Genomic DNA, 22516 nt, shown 5'->3' with positions numbered 1-22516 from the left:
CCCTCTCTCTCTGCCTCCCCGCTGAGCACATGTGCATGTTCTCTCTCTAAAATAAATAAGTAAAAGTCTTAAAATAAAAGTAATAAATAAAAGAATAAACATGTCCCCTCCCATAGGGGAAATTTCATATAAAATGCACACTCACGACTTCTGCTTACATCCCACTGGCCAGACTTCAACTCTTGGTCACACCTAACTGCAAGAAAGGCTGAAAGTAGTCTTTATTCTATGTGATCACACTCCCAGCTAAAAATTAGGGCAAATATCAGTAACGAAAAAGGAGAGGACAGATATATTGAGGATATATAGCAATATCTATCTATCTATCTATATATAGATATATATAGAAGTCTCTGCTACATATGTTAATGCAGAAAAGTCAACAGATGTACCCATTCTCAACAAATTTGATAAATAACTATAAATCTGGTTCATAAAAGGATGTTCTAGATATAACATCTCTATCCTTTTCAAGTCCCTATTCTGAAGAACAAAACTAAGGAAAACTATTTTTCAAAAATGTTTAATGTAATTGATCAAAAGATGAAGGCAATGATCTATGTTCATGTATGTATTCACTAAATTATGTAAAATAACCAGTTTGGATGTTTAGCTGAACCAATCAAATCAACTGGTTATCACTATAAAACTACGGATGTGTCATATGTATTATATATATAAATACATAAACACAGCTTATGATATTTATTTATTTATTTTTAAAGATTTTATTTATTTATTTGACAGACAGATATCACAAGTAGGCAGAGAGGCAGGTAGAGAGAGAGAGGGGGAAACAGGCTCCCCGCTGACCAGAGAGCCCGATGCGCGGCCCAATCCCAGGACCCCGAGATCATGACCTGAGCTGAAGTCAGAGGCTTTAACCCACTGAGCCATCCAGGCACCCCTCAGCCTATGATATTTAATCAGATATGCCATCCTTAGTTTCTTCTTGTTTGTTTCCTCAGAAAATGAATAAATAAGATGATTATTATGATTCCAACACCGATTAAAGACTTATGCAAATATCATGGATTGCAATTAAATAAGAAACTTAGACAGGACTTCACTGATAATTCTGTTGTGGAAAATTGTGTCTACAGATAGTTCAGCTACAACTAAGAAGGCTCTCTATTCTGTGAATTGTTATCTTTGTCTATTTATATCCTTTATTCTAAATCTAAATTCTCTATTTAGGGCATGATTTCTAATAAATGAATTAGGGATTTATTAAATTTCCTTCCTCTATTAAAATCATCTCACAGTTTTAAATATTTTCCACATTACTGAGTTAATCAGTAATTTTGTTTCCAATGTGTTTTATAGGCTCAAGTTCAAATAAACTTTTTGTATGCTTGAGCAGTCTTATGATGAAATATGGTCTCAAAAACCTTTTCTATTATTTTTCACTGAGTTTTTGTACTCTATATATCTTTGCTGTATGCTCGTTCAAATTCCTTTTGGCAAGAGATAGAGTACAAATGCACAAACCCATGAAAGTATCTAATCTGTATGCAATCTATGGCTATAGAACAAAGACGAACTAATTGGTCCATAAGTGGAATCTATGATCTTGGCATCATTTAGTATGCTGCTCTAATCCAATTAACCAGCCGCTGCCCTTGTCTATATGCAGCTCAAGGGTATGAATCATATTATTTTTGTGTACCCAGCATCTAGCACATTTCTTGATACAAAAACTGAACTCAGTATTTATTAGGTAAAATTATAATCCCAGACTATTTAAAGAAATATCTGCTTTTTTTAATGTATTTCTTCTGACTTCCAAATTTTATGGGGGGAAGATTTAAAAAACAGAAAGAGAAGGCAAGACTGCCATTTTTCTTATTGAGGGCTTCAAATCAACAATAATTTACATTATTGAATGCAAATAAAATATAGAAATTACTTTTAAAATTCCTTTATTAATATCAAAGAAAACATTTTAAAAATTTCTCTATTTACTTTTCTTGATAAGAAGATAGATTTTAATGTCAAATGTGCTTTTTTTTTTTTTTTTTTTTCATTACAAGGTCAAAAGGAGTGAGATGTGATAAGGGCAAGCAGCACCTGTACCCAGGTTACTAAATAGTGGGTAAATTTAGGACTAACCAGGTCTAATCCTCATGACTCAACTGTTCTCTATCAGTTCTTTTTTCTCCTTTATCTTTCTTATTGACTCTGAGTAGAGAATGTTTCCCAGTTTTACTAGCTCTTCATGTATCATTCTAATATCTCTCTGGGTTTAGGTAAGCCTAGGGGGAAGTGTCAAAGCTGGAGAGTATGTAAGCTGACGTGGTCCAGGGTCAAAAGACTTCACTGAACGTTAGATTTTTGATTGATATGATAGAATTTGATTTTAGAAAAAAGAAAAATATTGGGGTTTTTTGTTAATTTTATCACAAATATGCAATTTCTCTATATTTTCCTAATTTTTACTCTACAAGAATATTGCTTTGCTGTAACACTAAAATAAAAACAACTGATTGAGTTTTTCAGAGTTGTATTTGCAGCTGAATGCTTTACTTCTGCAAATACAAGTTCTGTTTTTGTCTTGTTTTGTTTCTTTTGCTCTCTGCCCTGAGATTTGTTTTTGAAGATTCCTAAGATAGATGTCAAGGGGAAGAAGGAGAGAGAAGGTGGGTCTTTTATTTCAAAAGGGTGCATTGTTTCTTTTAATCTTCAACCAGCTCATGCTCGTCTTTGCCTGACATATTTTTACTGAGTTTCAAAAATAAAAGAATAAAAATAAGATAATGTTTAATGATGTTAGTCAATGGTAGCTAGCAGAGCGGTTGCTTTATATTTTGTGAAAATGAATTTATGACTTTAAATACTGCCCAAGCATTTTTATTATTTTTTAAACTGGGTAAAATGTTCTCTTTAACTGAAAAAAATATGAACCAGAATTTGGGCCCTTTATTTTAGAAGCTAAAGTGCTCTATATTTTGTAATGGGACAGTATTTCTTAATGTCTTATCCAATATTCAGATGCTAACAATATTTACCCACCTACTCACCCACTAAAAAAGAGCATATCAATATTCATGAGTGATCTAGAATTCCACCAGCAGAAGGAGCATTCATCAAAGTCCTACCACAGGTACAAGAAGTGTATCTGTGTATTGTAATGATATTTAGAAATTAGGCCTTTGGCTGAACTCAAACTTTAGTAATACTTCGCAGAGCTTTCCATAATTTATACAACCACCCCCTAATCCTTAATTCAAACGTGTATACCAATATTTTTCTAATTTTAATGACAATTGTACCACATGGTCTTTTAGTATGGCAGGCTGCCTAGAAACTGTTTCAGTAAATTACACACCAAGATGATCTACTCTTTGGATTGTCTCCAGAACAAAGACTATGATGTATAATTAAAACCAACTAACAATTAACTGTCATCAAATATAACATGAGGGACAAGCATTGTAAATTTAGTTATTTACAATAAGAAGCAACATAAAGCCTTCTTTCAATGAATGATAAAAGTAGATCCATATTCTCGAGGTTATAATTTTAAGGTTTATATAAAATAATAATGAAACAATAGAAAGCTAATGCTCCACATCTCATTGTATTGAAGTAATTTTGTTAGCAAAATAAGGAACTAAGAACTCAAAAATTATTCTATTTATTGCATGTTTTGAACTAAAGCATTATTTTAAGAGACATAGTAATATTACTTTGGCATCATTATTAGTTATATAAGTGCGAGGGTGGTGAATGAGCCAAAATTCTGTTTTTGTACACTATAATATATTTGTGCATACCAAAAAGAGTTACTTAATTACTGTGATGTAGCTTTTATATTTAACACCCACTTAAGAATCAGATCTTGAAGATCTGAACTAACAAGTTTCTTTCATTATTTATTCTTATATAACCTAGGGGAAAGACGGAGGGAAGCAGCTATCTAATTATGACTGTTTTAGAAAGATAGAAGAGAGGAGTAAAAAATTTTTCAAGGCTTTTTATATATGGATGCAGAGGCGGATTTGCTGTAAAACTAATGAAGTTTCAGGGCCCCTCTCTTGCAAGGGCCCTTTCCAAGGTCCTGAACTGAATTTTATATTCATTGTTTTGTATTCTGTTTCTATTGCCTAATGTGTCTTCCTCCCTCCCCACCCATAGTCTCCAAGTCGTATAAAACAACAGGTTTCATACAAAGTGGACCTGCCAATCTGTTTGCATGAACATTTGGACGACCTTTTGCAGTTTTGAATAGTTGGGGACCTCAGGATTGAGAAGGGACTAAATATAGAAACACTGAAGTATTATGAACAGAATTGTGGACAAGTTTTCATCATTGTCAGAAGTAAATAGAGAAGAGGAGTGAAGGAAAGAATGCAGAAAGTTGCAGGAAACGGGCTGGATGGTGTAGGAAGGGCAGAGAGTAAGAGGGAGGAAGGCAGAAAGAGTGGAAAGTTTGGCAAACCTACGTGAGTCTTAAAGAGTGACTAAGAGGACCCAGTCTCACATGTGTTCTTGTCCACAGCTCTCAACTCCCTCTCTCACTAGGACATGAATTTGTAATCTCCGGCTCTAAAACATAAACTTTGCAGTATTAGCATGGATTATTGTTGGTTTTATCCTGAATATGCCATTTGATTTTATTTCATAAACAAAGTATGAGTTGCTGAGAAAGCATACGATACACATTCAACATATGATCCTCGTCTTCCTCTTCCCTCCTTTTCCTCTTTGAATTTGATCCATTTTAAGATGTTTGCAAAAGAACCAAGTGTTTGAAGAGAGGTGGATTACATGTACTTTAACAAGATGTTAAAATAGATTTCAGCCTAGATCCTAAGGCAATAGGTAGCGGAAGAGGAAGGGGAGTATGCCCTGCAAGAATTTCACAAGAGCTAAGTGGAAACTGGAAACCCAGCTTTGCCTTGCCTTCTTCAAGCCTGCAACTTGGCTGGGAAAGCAGACATGAAATGAGAGATTTGCCCAGCAGATTTCCTGGAGAGAGCTGTGCTGTGAGCCTCTTTCCACCAAGATGGAAGAGAGTTTGCTCCCAGGGTACTGCATGTCATGAGACAGAGCATTTAATGGGACCACTTGGGAAACCTTTACACGTTTCCCCGCTGTTGGGAGACACAACCAGGGTCCGGCTTCTAGGCAGGAAACCTCACAGGAAAGAAGCTCCCTAACTGTTTTGATGCTGAACTGACAGAGAGTGGCTGCTGTGTTGGAATTAGCTTGCATTCAAGAAAAGGAACAGAGAGTCCTGATTGATAAGACCACCTAAAGGGGCAATGGAGGGACACTCAGCACACCAGAGCTGGAAGTGGACTGGCGAATTTCTAGTTACTGCTAAAGCAGTGAGCAACCAGCTGGAATAAAGAATCTTTATCCAGACTAAGGGAATGTTAGGTGGCAGGTTCCTGTTAAGCAGCCTTCGGGAGAGCTTAAATATCCACTAGGCTCAGGGAAGGCAAAGCCATTTTATCAGTCAACTTTCCTACCTCTCTTCTCTGCATGCTTTTCTCCATCTTTCTGCAGGTCTTTGAGCTCAGAAATCTTACTTCCCATGATAGTGGAAGAGGGAATAAAAGCTCGGGACAGGGGAAGGGGATAAGAAAAGCAATATCTTAAATTATCTGAGCCAGCAGCCACCCTTTATCAGCCTCCTCCCAATCCCCTCCCCTCCACTTTGTAAGGTGAAAAAATTTACTCTTAGAATTCTGTGTTATATAGAACTGAATGTAACATGGAACTGTTTGCTGCTAAACAAGGCAGCAACTGTGGACGTCCTACATTTTTAACCCTTAGCTAGAGAATTCCCCTCAGTGAGGAAATTTTTAAGGGGCAGTAGGGACAAAAAATAAAGATGTCTTCTGATCCTATCACATTTGTCCAGCTTATTCAGAGTACTTTATAGTTTCACGAATTGTGAATATGCTTTACTTAATTTATTTAATAAAACATTTAAAAAGTATAGTTCCTGAAAAACTTTAGCTTTGTCAAGACATTCTACTTCTAGCCGCCCAAAAGCAAATGGAAAATTAAAATTTAAAAGTGAATATTTTTAAAAACTGAGAACACCCAGGGGAATACAGAACGCCATGGAAGGAAACCTATAGTCACATGAACCAAGAGTTGGAATTCTCTAAACAAAGCAGAATTGCCAGTAGAGGCTGAATTTCTTACATTCATGTGTCTATGTATGCCTGCAAGTTCCCAGACTGGAAATATATCAAAGAACATAGTGAGTTTAAAAGCTAAATAATTCAAATAGATTTTGACTTTAAATATATTCTTTACCTTTTCCAATAATTCTTTTTTTTTTTCAAAATCACACACACACATATACATACATATATTGCAAAGGTAATGCTCTGAAAGGCCAGAGGGCATTTACTTAAGTGCCACTTGTTTCTACCTCCTTGGCAAATGTTCAGTTTTTAGACTGGGCATGGAAGAAATATGATAATGAAGTGCATTGCTTGAGAACCTGAATCACAACTCGTTTCTTTTCTGTGTGCAGTTATTCTCTCCTACAATGTACAAAACCTTAAGGGACCTGTCATATAAATATTTCTAAAGATCAGTCAACACCTGCAGCATTGCCATCCATCATTGCTGAACAAGTTCTGTTTTACACAGTAATCACATAAATCGAGTTAGAAGAGGTTATAATTCTTTAAGACACACCTCTTGGTCCTTGGCAAGGTCATTACTATGCTGTGAGTCTGTTCCCCAAGATGACATATGTCAAAGTATAAAGAATGGTGCAATGAAGAAGCAAAGAGCATGGATTAACAGATTCTGGAGTACATAAGCTTACTTAAAAAAAAAACAAACAAAAAAAACCTCAAAACATAGCTTTAGGGTTTAAGCTAACATTTGATGAGTGCTTATGAAATCTAGTGAATTTGGCATTGAATTTTTCATACAAGTAGAACGAATTCTATCCGGAAGTCAAACACAAGATTTAACCATTATTTGTGGTACACCAGAATGGAAAGTCAATCAAAAGTTATATTATTTATTCAGTGGCTTTCACATTATAGATAGGACATTATCTGTTATGATATATAAACCCATATTAATCATAACTCATGGAGGTATATGTGTTTCAGAAAAGCAAAGTTTAGGGGCACCTTGCTGGCTCAGTTGAAAGATCATGAGACTCTTGATCTTGGTGTTGTAAGGTTGAGCCCTACACTGGGTATAGAAATTACTTGAAAAATACTAAACATTTTTAAAAAAATAGAAAAGCAAAGTTTATCTCTGAAATGAGGCAAAACATGAAGTTATATAACTTAATTCAATGTTGTGAACCTTTAGAAATTTGCAGAACAGAAACAGGTTTTTTTTTTTTTTTAAGATTTTATTTATTTATTTGACAGAGAGTGAGAGAGATCACAAGTAGACAGAGAGGCAGGCAGAGAGAGAGAGGAAGAAGCAGGCTCCCTGCTGAGCAGAGAGCCCAATATGGGGCTCGATTCCAGGTCCCTGGGATCATGACCTGAGCCAAAGGCAGAGGTTTAACCCACTGAGCCACTCAGGCACCCCAGAAACAGTTTGTTCTATTTTGCTGTTAGCTTGTTGGATTGATTGGTTTTGTCAGGTGGTTTTTGTTTTGTTTTGGTTTTTTTTGGATTGAATTACTCCCGGGTACTGCAGTTTTTTAACATGGGGTACTGAAAGTGTTTATTTGGAAGAATTTCAAAATTATAAGCACCTTAGAACTTCTAACACTAGAGACTGTGAGGATCCTCACGGATTTTGCAAGAATGTTTCAATAGTGAGGGCTTAGCATCAAGTTAGATGGCCTTAGAAGATACAATGTACCTTACTATCAGGTAAGAGAGAAAATAATAGGCACTATTAAAATAGTTATGGAAAATCAAAGTGCTTAGGAGACAAGAATCATTCACTTATGTTTAAGATGATTGGTGAAGATGATGTCTTGAATGGAAACTGTATCTACCTGAGCCCTTCTTTGTGGGGCTTTAGTGAACCACAGAATAATCAGTCACTTCCCATCTCTGGACTCTGCTTAGTGCAAATAGCACCTTAACTCACACCAAAAACTGCCAAAAAATGCAAGTTAGAGACCTTGTCTGATCTCTGAGAACAGTATCTAATTTTGTAAAATGATTATAAGGGAACATTCAGAGCAAATCAGCTCTTTGGCGTTAAAAAAGCCCACAGACAAAACATAATTTTATGACTTTGTCAACATCATCCAGGATTTAATTAAGTGTTGCTTTCTTTTGTATCCAGAGCTTTTGCATTTTGTGAGGATTCACATGTACTGGGTACCCTGGGTATATGGGGGCCATGGTGGTACCAAAATTAATCAAATGGGCATTTGATACTCAACAAATAAGTCATCTAGTAGGGGTGATAAAATGGGGACAACATACTATAACAAAACAGTATGTGCCGCATGATACCAGATCTGCACACACAGAGAATAAAAGAGCCAGCCTTGGCTCCCAGATGGGGACAGCACCAAACATTGCTGTGACAGCATGAAAGCTGAGTCTGAAAGTTAAGTAAAATTTGCTCTAAGAGAAAAGTGTATGATGGGAACAGGACATGGGCAGAGAGGACTGAAGAAAATTGAAGAAGGACATTCTAGATAAAGAGACCAATACGATTAAAAGCCACCTCCCCCCAAAGAATTTCTGTGATGAAAATTATTACTTGAAAATAGTTTCAAGTTCTTGGAAAGTAATGCTGCACCTCTTTTAATGTGCTTTTTACAGATTCCAAATACAGAAATAGAATATCTTTTTGCTACCAGTGATGAAAATAAGGAAAATATATATAGTTTCCTCCTTTATTTTGGAACTTCAAATGTAAGATAAATGGGCTAATAAAAATTATTTATTATTTGTTTCTAACTCAGTTATAATTTATTTACAATAAAATACACAAATATATTTTGAACACTCATTAATTTCCATAAGCCTGTAGGAGCTAGCTTTGTAAAAATTTCCCTTATCAGAGAATCCATTTAAATACAGCTCAGTATATAATGAGGTTTCCTTCCCTTTGCTTCAGCTGAATATTTAGCAGTATATAAACTTGACAGGTTAGGCAATTAGAATATAATTTATGATACAAGGCTCATGCAGATGAACTGCTTCCTGCCTATAATTTTGAATGCAAGGCACATCACAGATTTCTTATGTTAGTCTCAAAGAAAAATTTTCTAAAGAACTGAATTGTATAATACATTAATAGTTTCACTTATATCTTCAAGTGACCATGCTGGAAAATAGTATCTAGTGCAATTCATTTGGCTTCTTTAAAAGAAATTTAAAAAATAAAATAAAAAATGTATACTAGGCCTCAGCCTAAGATTTAGGCACATTTATTTCCTGTGGGTAGAGCTAACATGCTCAGCTTTCCACAGTGCCTTTTAATATATTGTTCACCCCTGGTTTATTAAATGTTCTTCTTTTTTTTCAAAATATTTATTTACTTATTTAAGAGACAGAGAGAGAGCACATCCCAAGCAGAGGCTGAGCACGGAGACTGACGGCTCAGTCCCACAACCCTGAGATCATGACCTGAGCTGAAAGCAAGAGTCAGCCCTTAACCAACTGAGCCACCCAAGAGTCCCTAATAAATGTGCTTCTAATAGCCCCTCTGAGTTACTGTGCCTTATTATAATGTGCCTGTCTCAATGAAAGTGACACCTGATATTTGTAACACGTTGGTAAATCAGTATCTTTTTGAAGGATATTAAATAAGGACCAGCAATGGGATGCCTGGGTGGCTCAGTTGGTTAAGCGTCTGCCTTCAGCTCAGGTCAGGATCTCAGGGTCCTGAGATTGAGTCCTGCATTCAGCTCTCTGCTCAGTGGGGAGCCTGCTTCCCTCCCTCTAACTACCTCTCTGCCTCCTTGTGATCTCTCTCTCTCTCTCTCTGTCATATAAATAAATAAAATCTTCAAAAAAAAAAAAAAGGACCAGTATGGCAAATTGCAAAAATTATCAAGACCTTGTTTCTTCCTCTACTTTTGTTTCATTGCTTTATTTCTCTAAATACCCCCTTTGTAATCTGTACTGTTTTGTGGCAGAGGCTCATAGGTGTCCTCTAATATCCATAATCCTCTTTTTCTACCGTAGTAAAAAGTCTGGCTTTTACCTGAGTACATATATTCATTTGAGGTAAAACTACTTTGCCTGGCTCTTTTGTTTAACTAAGTTACACTATGTGATGAATTCAGGTTAATAAAATCCAACTAGAAATGCCTTGTACTTCTGGGCTTCTGGAACACTTCCTTAAAATACAGTAGGGCTCTAACCTTTGCCACTTTTTCCATTGTCCACGGACCTTGAGAGTAATAGCTGGAGCTCCATTTGCCATCTTGGAACATGAGAACAATGGCTACATCCTCGGATGACTAGAAGGTGTCTGGGTCCCTAAGGACTTTCTGAAGCAGAGTCCCACTTACCTCTGACATGAAGGAAATAAAAATCTCTTTCTAAAACCTGTTGTCATAACCCTAATTTAAATAACATGTAAATCTAATCTTATGAAATACAACTTCTCTCTTATCTACACTCTGAGAAGTCACCTCTTTCAGAAAGTCTTCCAAGATTGAGCAATATTGCATAGATGCCCTTATGAATATTTCACTTTTCAATTGTGGAGATACTGACCCTCTCAAGGACCCTTAAGGACGAGACGATCTCTTGAAATATATATCACATTAGAGGGACCATGGGATCTTTCTGGAAATTGATAATAATGCAGTTAAAGAGCTCTTGGTAGACTGGATGTTCTTACATGCTTATTATTTTTATCTCTAAATGTTAGCAGTATCCTTTATTTTTCAATCTAGTTAACAAAGAGAACGATTTTTTAAAAATATTTTATTTATTTGTTTGACAGAGAGAGCAAGAGAGCACAGCAGGGGGAGCAGTACGAGAGAGAGAAGCAGGCTCCCACCAAGCAAGCAGGGAGCCTGATACAGGGCTTGATCCCACGACCCTGGGATCATGACTGGAGCGGAAGGCAGACACTTAAGCATCTGAGCCACTCAGGTACCCCAACAAAGAGAATGATTAATCAGTATTTTACATGCTATGCATAACACTTAGCAGAGAAAGGATATTATTATAGTCTCAGATATATGACAGCTCATGTAAATGATCTTTATCTTAAAAAGAACCTAGACAAATTCAAATGCCATCATCATCATCATTAAGCCAGATTAATATCTTTTCATGGGGTTGGGTAATGAAATTTGTTCAACTCAACAAATGATTGTACTAGGGAGTACACGGTGTGTATACAAATAACCCACAAATCCCACTCTTAGGAGGGTTATCATCTTACAGTGAAGGTAAGACAAAATAATTACTACACAAAGCAGAGCATGATACCTGCTGCAACGTACGACAGAGATCTGGAAAAGAGAAAGGTTGCAGCCAGTGAGCAGGGATTAGGAAAAGTGTCAAGAAGCAGGCTGCAGTAACAGGTTGTGCATGTCAGTTTATAATACGCAGCCTTCTCATCTGACACAGACTGTGGCCTCAAGCAAAACCAGCAATGACACAAACAGGATACAGAGAAAGGTTAGAATCTACCAAGTGAGTCAGGCTTGGAGACCTAAGTTCTCCAACCTCAGAGCCCATCAGGTCAACTTCTTCAGGAAGACTGATGCAGGTTTACAGGACAGCTTTTGCCCAAAGAGATCTCTGAGCTAGAGTGATCCCTTTTCCTCCTCTTATTGAACTTTTGTTTCAAATAGCCACTGATCTTGTCCTCTTGATTTCCATAACTTTTAATAAGTTTGCCTGTTTCTTGTGTTAATTCAACTTTCTCTAGCATTTCTTTGGCTATGCCACGTGCCTGCTGCCCACTACTGGTTTGCTGCATGTTACCAATAAGGTAAATGAATATTTTACTCTTTCAAAGCCAAGAAATACTTATCCTTCCTGCTGCTTTAAAGACGGAGCTACTGGGATGGCTGGCTGGCTCAGTCTGAAGCCGCTGCCTTGGGCTCAGGTCATGATCTCAGGTCCTGGGATTGAGTCCCGCCTCAGGCTCCCTGCTCAGTGGGGAGCCTGCTTCTTCCTCTGCCTGTTCTGCGTGCTGCCCTCCACTGCTTGTGTACACACTCCCTCTTTCTCTCACGAATAAATACTCTAAAAAAAAAAAAAAAAAAAAAGACGGAGCTACTGTCTCAAGACCTTGCTTTTCCCAAAACTCAGTTTTAGTCTGATTTAGTCGTAAGGTTGGTGGAACATGAGCATAGGTAGAATACTTCACCTTTCTTTCTAGTAATGCACCTCTCAATCTTGACCTCAACCAGAATATGTGAATGCAGCTTCTGTAACTGACCTTTAGTCTACAAAATTTGGGAAAAAGAATCTCAACTGAAGATCTACCATGACAAATCTGAAATTGTAATTTTCTACATTTTCTTTCCTTTCTGGGTATAGGGAAAAGTTAATGTCATTAAAATGCATTAAGTTGATCAGCCATTATGCTAATGAACAATCTGCATAGTTCTGGGTCAGCAACACGACAGCCCCAACTTTCCTGATTGAAAGGGACATAGTGACCTGGGCACGTTGGTTTGACAGGCTTGTTTTTTATCACACAATGATAAAGTAGGTCTCATCAAAGAACTGATCACATTGAATTGGGTTAAAAAAAAAAAAGTGGCCCTTCTATCCTGTTTTAAAATATCCAAGAGTGGACTGCTAACATCTTTTTATTTTTCAATGGAATGTTTGATCTCATTAATTTTCAAAGCAATGCTGTGCTTAAAAACAATCCACATCGTCTACTGTTCATAGACTAGGTTGGAATGTTAGCTTTCATAGTGTAAACACGAAGGGTTTCCAGGTTAGTATGCTAGTGAGAAAAAAATAAATAAAACTAACATGTTTCCAAGATTTCATTATATTTCCAAAGCATCTATTTATTTCAGCAGCTTTATTATTACTAATGCACATGATTTCAGGGGAGTAGAAAGAAGCTGAATTTAAATAACTACTTGTGGCAACACAGCACCAATTATACACTCCATGGCTATTTATGTCCTCTGGTGATCAACTAGCAGTGGGAAGTAAAACTGACAACACACTGGTACAATCACAATTATGGGTCAAACTTCAACAAGCCTGTTTAAATGGTTCCATTAGGTCCTACTTGAAATACTGATTTACATATATTTTGACTATTTTCAGACATGTTATCTACTTTAACATACAGCGATATAATCATTTCCTCTAAGGATGCATTAGTCTAGAGCACTGAAAAATAAAATAGCATGCCATGCACACAAATTTCTATAGAAGTTAAATTGCATTAGAATACATCCCCAACAATATTTTAGAGGATTAAAATATCATTTCGATTCCACAGCAGGTCTATTTAATAGGGGATTTGGATATTTTTAGAATCATTTAAATGGGCTTTTGCTTGGAGCATTAATGCATTTGTAAGGCAAACAAAAACTGTACATATGATAGGAGATGTCTTCTTATAGAGACCCATGACTTTGTTAATTTTAATTATCTTTTATATTAATCTGATCTACATATAACCCTTCCAGGTGTTTTCTCTCTCTACTACAACTGCAACTCCTCTACAATGTTTTCTAAATATTGCTCTTTCAGAGAAATGTTTTAATGTGACACAAACATCTTATAGAAATGGTTTCCTTTCATATATGATGTCATAATATATAGAAAAAGACATACGTAATGCATACAAAACTATATGCATATGAAACTATAGGGAAAATGATAAAATGTACAAATGAAAATGCATCAATTAACTTAATATCTAGACATTACTGCTACTGGAAGCTACTTGATTTCTCCTCTGGATGACATTTTCCATCTTCCTCCCAAAACACTCAAAGCTTTTTCTTATGATTGTACTGCTTTAAAATATAGTTTGTATACCACATATGTTTCTCTAAGGGGTATATTATTTAGTTCTACGGTTTTAAAATTTTCTCAAAATGACATTATTCTATATATAGTCAAATGGCACTTTTTGCTTGTTTACATTTTTACTATTTTGTGATTCATTCATTTTGAATGTAATTACTTGTAGGTCAGTAATTTTTACTGCTTACTTAATATTCCATTGCAGTAATAGATTATGATTTTTTACCAATTGGATATTTGAGATGTTTCCAGTTTAACACTATTCTGGATTGTGCTCCTGTGAACACTCTGGATAATATCTCCTGATACAAACATCCAAGAATTTTAAAAGTGGTGGTATCAATTTCTAGTCCCATGAGCAATATACAAATTTGCATTATTTCACATCTTCACCGATTGCTGGACTTTTTAAAATCCTTAATTTTTGCAAATACAGTGGATGTGAAATGTTATCTTGTTATAGTCTTTATTTGTATTCTCTTATTACTGATAGTATTGAGACTCTTTTTATTGGTCTCTGGTATTTTTGTGTTCATTTTGCTGTGAAAAGGAAATGCCGATTTATGTCCCTTATCAATTTTCTATGTGGTCATTTGCTTTTCTCTTTTGTATTTGCAAGAACTTTTTATGAAATCATACATTGTTTTTTCAGATGTCTGTCTCCATCTATTAAACTTTAAATGCCTTGAGGGAAAGGACCGTACCTTCTTTGTTGTTAGCTCTCTAGCGATCAGCATCATGATTCAATTAGATAGTTCTCTCTTTCACGGATAGTAACATGTTCCTTTTGCTAAAATTTCTTCTTAAATCATTAAGGAAAGCATTAATCATTGTCTACAAGAAACTTATGAGATGACGGAATAAGACCGGGTGGTAGGAAGGGAACAGAAGCTTCATGATATATATATGATCCAGTGGAAAGATGGTATCAAATTTTGGCATGGTACACAAGCTTCTCTATAAGTGATTTCAAGAAATCCACCTACCTTAAGACTTTTGTTATAAATCACACATTATGTTATGATTTTCAGTTACTACACAGAATACCTAATTTTTTGGTGCATCTGTGTCTTTTACTTTTTACTAAATTCTCATTCCACAAGAATGAGTAGAGACAGGAACTGAAGTGTTCCAATATCTAGAGAAATAAATTACTTCTTATTTGATTGATGGCCATGAAATAGTGTGGTCAGGAAAATACTAATGTCTGGAGAAAATTTATGCAAGGCATAAAGAAGACATTTTTTCATCTGAAAACATGAAACTGTAACTGCTATTTTGCACAGTATTATTAATAAAAAGTTTGATTAGACATGATTTAAATGGCCAAAGATTTAAATTAAAATTTCTACTACTACATGAAACCTTTCAGCATTACAGATATTTTATTAAAAGATAACAAATCATAATTGTCAGGTTGTAATTATTTACATTAATTACATAACTGTACTAATCACATAAATGGGTAGTAGCACTTTCAAACATTCTCTAATTGCTTCTAAAATTTCAAATGCAAGAAATGAGAATTAAAAGTAAAATGAAAATGAAGAGATGGCAGAATTCCGAGAATTCATTTTTTAAAAATAATGTGTTTTTAGTACTAAAAATAAATCCACACATGTTTTGCTAGGATTGATATTATTCCTATGTCACTAACACTTAAAGACATGCCCATTTCTTGTGCGTCTCTTCACAGAACTTGCTCTGTTACATCCTAGGAGTCTATACTATTTTTCCCACCTGTCTTGGGTGAGTCTTTTCACCATAGTTCCAAGAAACTTGAAAAATAGTTACCTTTAACCGTGACTAATAGGATACCAACTATAATATGTTATTTCTGCAAAAGGAAGGAAAGCCTTTCTAAAATACTAGAAAATCCTTCTTTATGATTCTAGGATGTCTGTAATCATGTATCTGCTCTGTTGCTGTAGGAATGACACAGCACCTCACTGTGGACACCCAATAACTACTTGTCTCATAATTAACTGATACACATATATTTTGGGGACCACAGTCTTACCCAGTAAGAAAATTTTCTTTCTCCTCTGTGGTATCTTCAACCCAGTGAACTCAACACTTTGTGTATGTTTATGTTTCTTAAACATAATTCAGAATCTAACTGTGATAAGGTGATGTCACACACACAAAAAAATGTCCTCCTTATTTTTGAGTGTTGGGATGTATTCAATCCCTCCTGTATTAGAAGTATGAATGGCGGGTTTTCCTTCCTATGTCTCATCAGTGTGAAAGCCCAGTAGAAGTTCTTTAGTCATTTGGTCTTTAGCGTCCAGTAAGCATTCACTAAGTCCCCTGTTCTGGCTTGTGACTGTGGCCTATTGGGCAGGTACTCTGTCCAATCATCCCCTGAGTTTCAGTATGACTTCAGCAATGAGAGAACAGATTTACTTGCTTAAGCAGAAATTTTACACCAGATGGTCATGACTAATGCTGAATATGAAGAGGAATGTTATTGCCTGAGCTATCCATATTTTTTTGGGTAAATAATTCTTTTATCCAATCACTCCAAATCCCTGAGTGGCTCTTTGGCACTTTCACAATCCTCCAGGTAGTGCTTAAGGTATAGACAAGAGTCACAGAGGCATAGCATAAAAATCACTGTACACCCTAGACTTGTGATGTGACGCTGCTGCTTAACCCGAGGTCTGCACTCTGAGCATCTGCACAATTTATGGGCCATGCGCTCCAGAGGTATTTTCCAGAAAGCTATGGATTCCTTTTCCGCATAGATTTCTGAATGCATAAAACGTCTGAGATTAAAATAAAAATCATGAATACTGAAGTTGTTTTGAATTTATTAAAGTCTAAAATCATGATATGCTTTCTATTAACAAATCATGTAAAATAATATCTAGGACTGAGTCTAATAACTACTTAGATCACAAAGTTATGATGATTGGAAGTCCCTATGAGTGACTACTGTAGGGGTGCCTGGATGGCTCAGTGGGTTAAAGCCTCTGCCTTCAGCTCAGGTCATGATCTCAGGGTCCTGGGATCGAGCCCCGCATTGGGCTCCCTGCTTACTGGGGACACTGCTTCCCTTCCTCTCTCTCTGCCTGCCTCTCTGCCTACTTGTGATTTCCATCAAATAAATAAATAAAATCTTTTTTAAAAAAAAGGGGTGACTACTGTAATACAATAGACTGCAATGACAGTGTAGTGATACTACTGTGTCCATTTCTTACACTCATAATGAGAGAAAAGCTAAATAATTATCAGATTTGAGGGGAAATTAAGTTGTGATTTTGTTTCCTCCCAAGTTCGCAGACACTAGAGTATTACTGAAATCTCTGATTCTTGTAAGTGATATGCTTCAGGCCAGAATGACCTCCGCCCTAGTGAGCTGTGGTGACCCAGTCATTCTCTGATCCACCCCCAGGGTTTAGGCTTCCAGGTCACCCTGGCAAAGCCTAAATTTGAAGCCTAGTTTAATAAAAGCGATTCTCTGTTTAGAGTGACAGGATGACTCTCCTGGTTCTTCCTTTTCTTCTTGCTCATCTGGCCGACCCAACTATAGGAGCGGGTTTTTAGACTGACTGACTACCTGAAATGTTTCTGGGTGGCCTTTCTATCTCTGCTGAAATTATCATCGAGCACGTGTAATAGAAATTTAGGTAATCTTTATTACTGTCTTAAATTTACAGGATCCACAATATTTACTACTTCAGACCTCAGATCATCCTTCTACACCCCTGTGGGATGGGACATTAAAAAAAGCCCAGTGCTTTCTTTAACTACATAAAATACCACTTTTCAAGATTAACACTGCTTCTGGATAGAGGTGTGATGATGTGAATAATTACAACTGAAATGAAAGCCTTTTCATCTCTACTGGAATCACTGTAAATGGAACATGGAAAAATGACAGAATATGTTTCTGTCAGCAAGCTGGATGATGCATCAGGGAGAGAGGGAGAAGATCTTTGTAATGGATGTGGCATTTCTGTGAAAAGTATTTATTTAAGGAATATTATGATGACTGTTTTATTTCAGTTGGAGGTTTGTCACTTGAGTTGCAAAACTGCCTCGAATGAATGCTTATCTTTCAAAAGGAAAAAGAAAGAAAATCACTTATCACATGATAGACTGAATTTTCTATTAAAGTTATTAATTTGTAATTTGTATACTGCATACATATCAATGCATATAGTTTATTATATATTTATTACTTTATATATTATATAGTTTATTATATGTATGTTAATCTATATATAAAGTAACATATATATAAAGTTTAAATCTGTATCTAAATCATTCATACATCAATTGAACAGAACTTACACAGAGTTGTAATAATAACAGAATGATCTACAGATACATTGGTCATTTGTATTATGTATGAATTTTAATTCCTATTTATGCTAAATGTTTTAGACATGAAGTATTAGTTGCACAAATATAAACTATTCTAGATGGAAAATAGGATTATTTTGGCCTGTGTTTAATATACAGAATATGAATATATATGCAGAAAGATTGAATTTATTTCTAGCAGAGTGGTAATTTTAATCAGGACACTTGTTAACATTTAGCGATAACTGTCAATTTACCTGAATGATCTAATATTCTATACCTTCAAATGGTAAGGGAAATCGAACAGATTATTTAGAGTAGCTTATTAAATATGTGCTTATTTTTTTATGTCTGGAAAATATACTTTGGGTTTAATTAGCATACTAATTAGATACTCAAAATAAGTCACAATTGACTATGCTGGTTTTCCTATGTATATTACTCCTGTTTAAAGGATAATAAGGTTCTTAAAAATTTGTGGGTTTTTTTTGCAAATATAAATAAAGGGACCAAAATGACAATTCGTAAAAGATTATACAAAATTCATGAATAAATATGAAATAAATTGAATAAAAAGAATGAGGATAATATTTTTTCCAAATAAAAATTATTTTACATTAACAAATTTATTTTAATTTTTAAATAATACAAGCTTTTACAAAAATTTAAATAAAATACACTCTTAATACTTTAAGACAAGAAAGCCACTGTTCCTACTTTCCTGACACCCACCTCCCCTTTTTAATTGCATATCTTCTGCCCAGATGTTGCCGAAATCAATCATTTCCAACCTATTTTTTACTTCTTGTGTAGAATCATCAGATTCTTTCCATATTATTGGAAATAGTCTTACATAAGGCAAAGTCTAGGCACTAGCAGTGAGGTGCGGTTCCAGTATTTCAATACCAGGCCCTTCCAAAAACTGACAGTGTGTTTTCCAAATAAGTCTTTCTCCACAACGCCAGGGAAGGGGAGGATTTGGGGAGACCACACCTGGCATTGCGATTGGTCCTCTTGTCTAGGTTCTGTGAAATTCAGTGACATTGGAGATAGGTGATGCCACTCCTTTTTCTGTATCTTTTCTGTATTCTGTATCATCACTTCCGCTTCCTTCACTTTTCCCAATATTTTAAACAGTGGTCATTTTCCTCTACCTTGGACTTGCAGTGCTTAATTGTACCCAGAAGAGTGATTAGCCTGCTTCTGATATTGAAAGCTAAAATGTTGTTTGCTCTCATCTAAAGGGTATCTTTCTCCCCCTCTCCCCGCTTTACTTAAAGAACATGTCTTTTTTTCTAGTGAAATCTGCAAGCCTATTTGGCGAGAAAGCCAAACCTGTTGAAAGTTAATTTATAGAATCGTGATGCCAGGCATTGGTGGGAGCCAGACTGGATTACTGGAGTGCTCCTGTGCGATGCTTTCCACATTGGCTTCCAGTAGCTTAGCATATCGATTTTACAATTTATGGCTTTCAAAGCCATTTGCAGCCTTGATCCTTCTTATAGTTCCAATTTGCTTATGTCAGTCAGGAACACTGAAATTGTTCCGTGGCAGCATGTTTCCTTTGTAGCTCTGATTTTTTAATAGTTCAATTCATTTAAATTGGGATTGAAAGTTAACATTGATTTTCTTTTTTAATGTCTAGCATTCCTCAAGTTCTTGTCCCATATATTTTGGGCTTATTATATATATGCTTAAAAGGACAACACTGGTAGGTAGTAGTAGTATTTTACAAATTCCCCTTGCATTGTCTCAATTACTACAACTGACTCAGATCATTGGTGAACTACCTAAATCAGGATAAGGGCCAGACAGAGGAAGAAGCTTGGAATTTCTCACCGCTCAGCATGGACATTTTCACTCATTCTTTTTATTTGAATTTTGGTGCACCACCTGCACCCAGCATCCATGAAACAATATACGAATTTTCTATTTTATTTTTTTTAAGGAGGCTCCACACCCTACATGGGGCTTGAACTCACGGCCCTGAGATCAAGAGTCACATGCTCTATCAACTGTGCCTGTCAGGCACCCCTACATACTGCTTTTCTTATTCAGTGTTTGTGGAAAGCAAACTTTGGCCCTTTCCTTATATACTGATTGGCTGGTTAACTGTTCCCTACCTTAACTTTCTATGAATCTCTCTTACCTTCCCTCTCCAACTTCAGAAAAATCTGTTTCCCACAATTCCCGTGTGTTTCTAGAGTTCTATAGCATTAATTAACTTACATCCTCTTGGATTCCACACCCTGCAAAACTAAATTTCATTATTTTCTGGTCTGGTAGGTCAACTACCACTCCTCTGTTTGCTCTTGGTTTCCAAAATTTCTATGACATTCCTTATTCATAATTTCTCCCATTATCAACACTAATTTGAAAGGATATGTCTACTGCAGCATCATTTTTTAAAGATTTTGTTTATTTATTGGGGAGAGAAAGAGAGAGAGAGAGCACAAGCAAGGGGGAGAAGGAGAAGCAGATTCCCCACTGAGCAGGGAGACTGACCCTGGGATCATGACCTGGGTTGAAGGCAGGTGCTTAAATGACTGAGCTACCCAGGTGCCCCACAGCATTATTTACTATAGCCAAGACATAGAATAAACCTAAGTGTCCATTGACAGATGAAGGGATAAAGATGTGTAGATAGCTATACAATGGAATATTATTCAGCCATAAAAAAGAATGCAATCTGGCCATTTATAGCAACATGGATGGACTTAGAGGATATTATGCCAAGTGAAATAAGTCAGAGAGAGAAAGACAAGTACTGAGTGATCTCACATATGTGTGGAATTAAAAAAAAACAAACAAACAAGAAAACAAAAAAACAGAAACAGACTCATAAATACAGAGTACTGGTAGTTGCCAGAGGGGAAGGAGGATGAGTGAAATACAGGTGAAGGGGATTAAAAGGTACAGATTTCCGATTATATAATAAATAAGCCACAGAGATGAAAAGGGAATATAGTCAATATTGTAATAATGTCATATGGTGATCGGTAGTAACTATACTTACCGTGGTGAACACTGAGTTATATATTATTGAATCACTATGTTGAACACCTGAAACTAACAGGACATTTTATGTCAACTATAATCTTTAAAAAATACATTAATTCTTGAATGACTGAGCTCTAATTGTTCAGATCTGTTCATTCATTTATTTATGCATTTAAAATTATATGTTGAACACATATGTACATTAGGTGATGGTAATACAGCAGTGGACACCAACAAGCTCCCTTCTCTCACGTAGCTTACTTTCTAAACAAGGGAGATAAAAAAAAAATACAAAAACAAAAAAGTAAGTATGGTGGTAAAAAATGCTACGAAAAATAACAAAACATTGTAAAAATTCTGCAAATTGTTTGTTTGTTTGTTTTTAAAGATTTTATTTATTTATTTGACAGAGAGAGATCACAAACAGGCAGAGGCAGGCAGAGAGAGAATGGGGGAAGCAGACTACCTTCTGAGCAGACAGCCCGATGGAGGGCTTGGTCCCAGGACCCTGAGATCATGACCCGAGCCAAAGGCAGAGGCTTAGCCCACAGAGCACCCAGGCACCCCTGAAGGTTACTCTTTTAGAAAGAATGGTCATAGTAGCTTCTTGGATGAGGTGGCAATTGTTATGAATTTTCTTTTTCATATTTCCTGTTTCGTACAAAAAATTCTCTAGTGTCTTCCACATACAGAGTACATGGTTTTATCCATGGAGAATCCAGTAGAGGCAAGACTTCTGTGAAACACCTCACAGTCAATCTTTTGTCTGAGCAAATCAAGGACTACTGTTCTCCTCTTTTGTGCTTTGTGAAAAGCTATGGTCACGTCTTTGTCCTGTGTCCTGGGCAGGCACTGTATATCCATTCCTACACTTTGATATTTCATGTTGCCATGGAGTCAAGTCCTTCTTGGCATTATTGAGGGGACAATAGAGACTTTTTGTACTCTTAAGATAATGAACTCCAGGCATTTTAAAATTTGATATTTAGATTAGAGTTTTATAAGTTGAAGAAATAATTCCAAAATACCCCCTTGGTCATTTCTCATTAATATAATACTAAACATACCAGTTACTGTAACAAAATATTAATGGTTGTAAGTATTATAATAAATAAAAGATCAGGGGTACCTGAGTGGCTTAGAGGGTTAAACCTCTGCCTTCAGCTCAGGTCATGGTCTCAGGGTCCTGGGATCAAGCCCCCCATCAGGCTCTCTGCTCAGCAGGGAGCCTGCTTCCTTCTCTCTCTCTGCCTGCTGCTCTGCCTACTTGTGATCTCTGTCAAATAAATAAACAAAATCTTTAAAAACAAATA

General features: G+C 36.0%; 1 protein-coding gene across 1 annotated transcript in view; it reads right to left on the bottom strand.

The window, feature by feature from the left end:
* The window catches only part of KCND2 (potassium voltage-gated channel subfamily D member 2), a gene marked incomplete at both ends in the record, with an annotated part of 492167 nt that overhangs the window by 239013 nt on the left and 230638 nt on the right, over positions 1-22516 (bottom strand). The gene's annotated exons all lie outside the window — the stretch shown is intronic.

Source organism: Martes martes (assembly GCF_963455335.1).
Source record: "Martes martes genome assembly, chromosome: 11".
Classification (NCBI taxonomy): domain Eukaryota; kingdom Metazoa; phylum Chordata; class Mammalia; order Carnivora; family Mustelidae; genus Martes; species Martes martes.
This window is presented reverse-complemented; position numbering and strand designations above follow the sequence as displayed.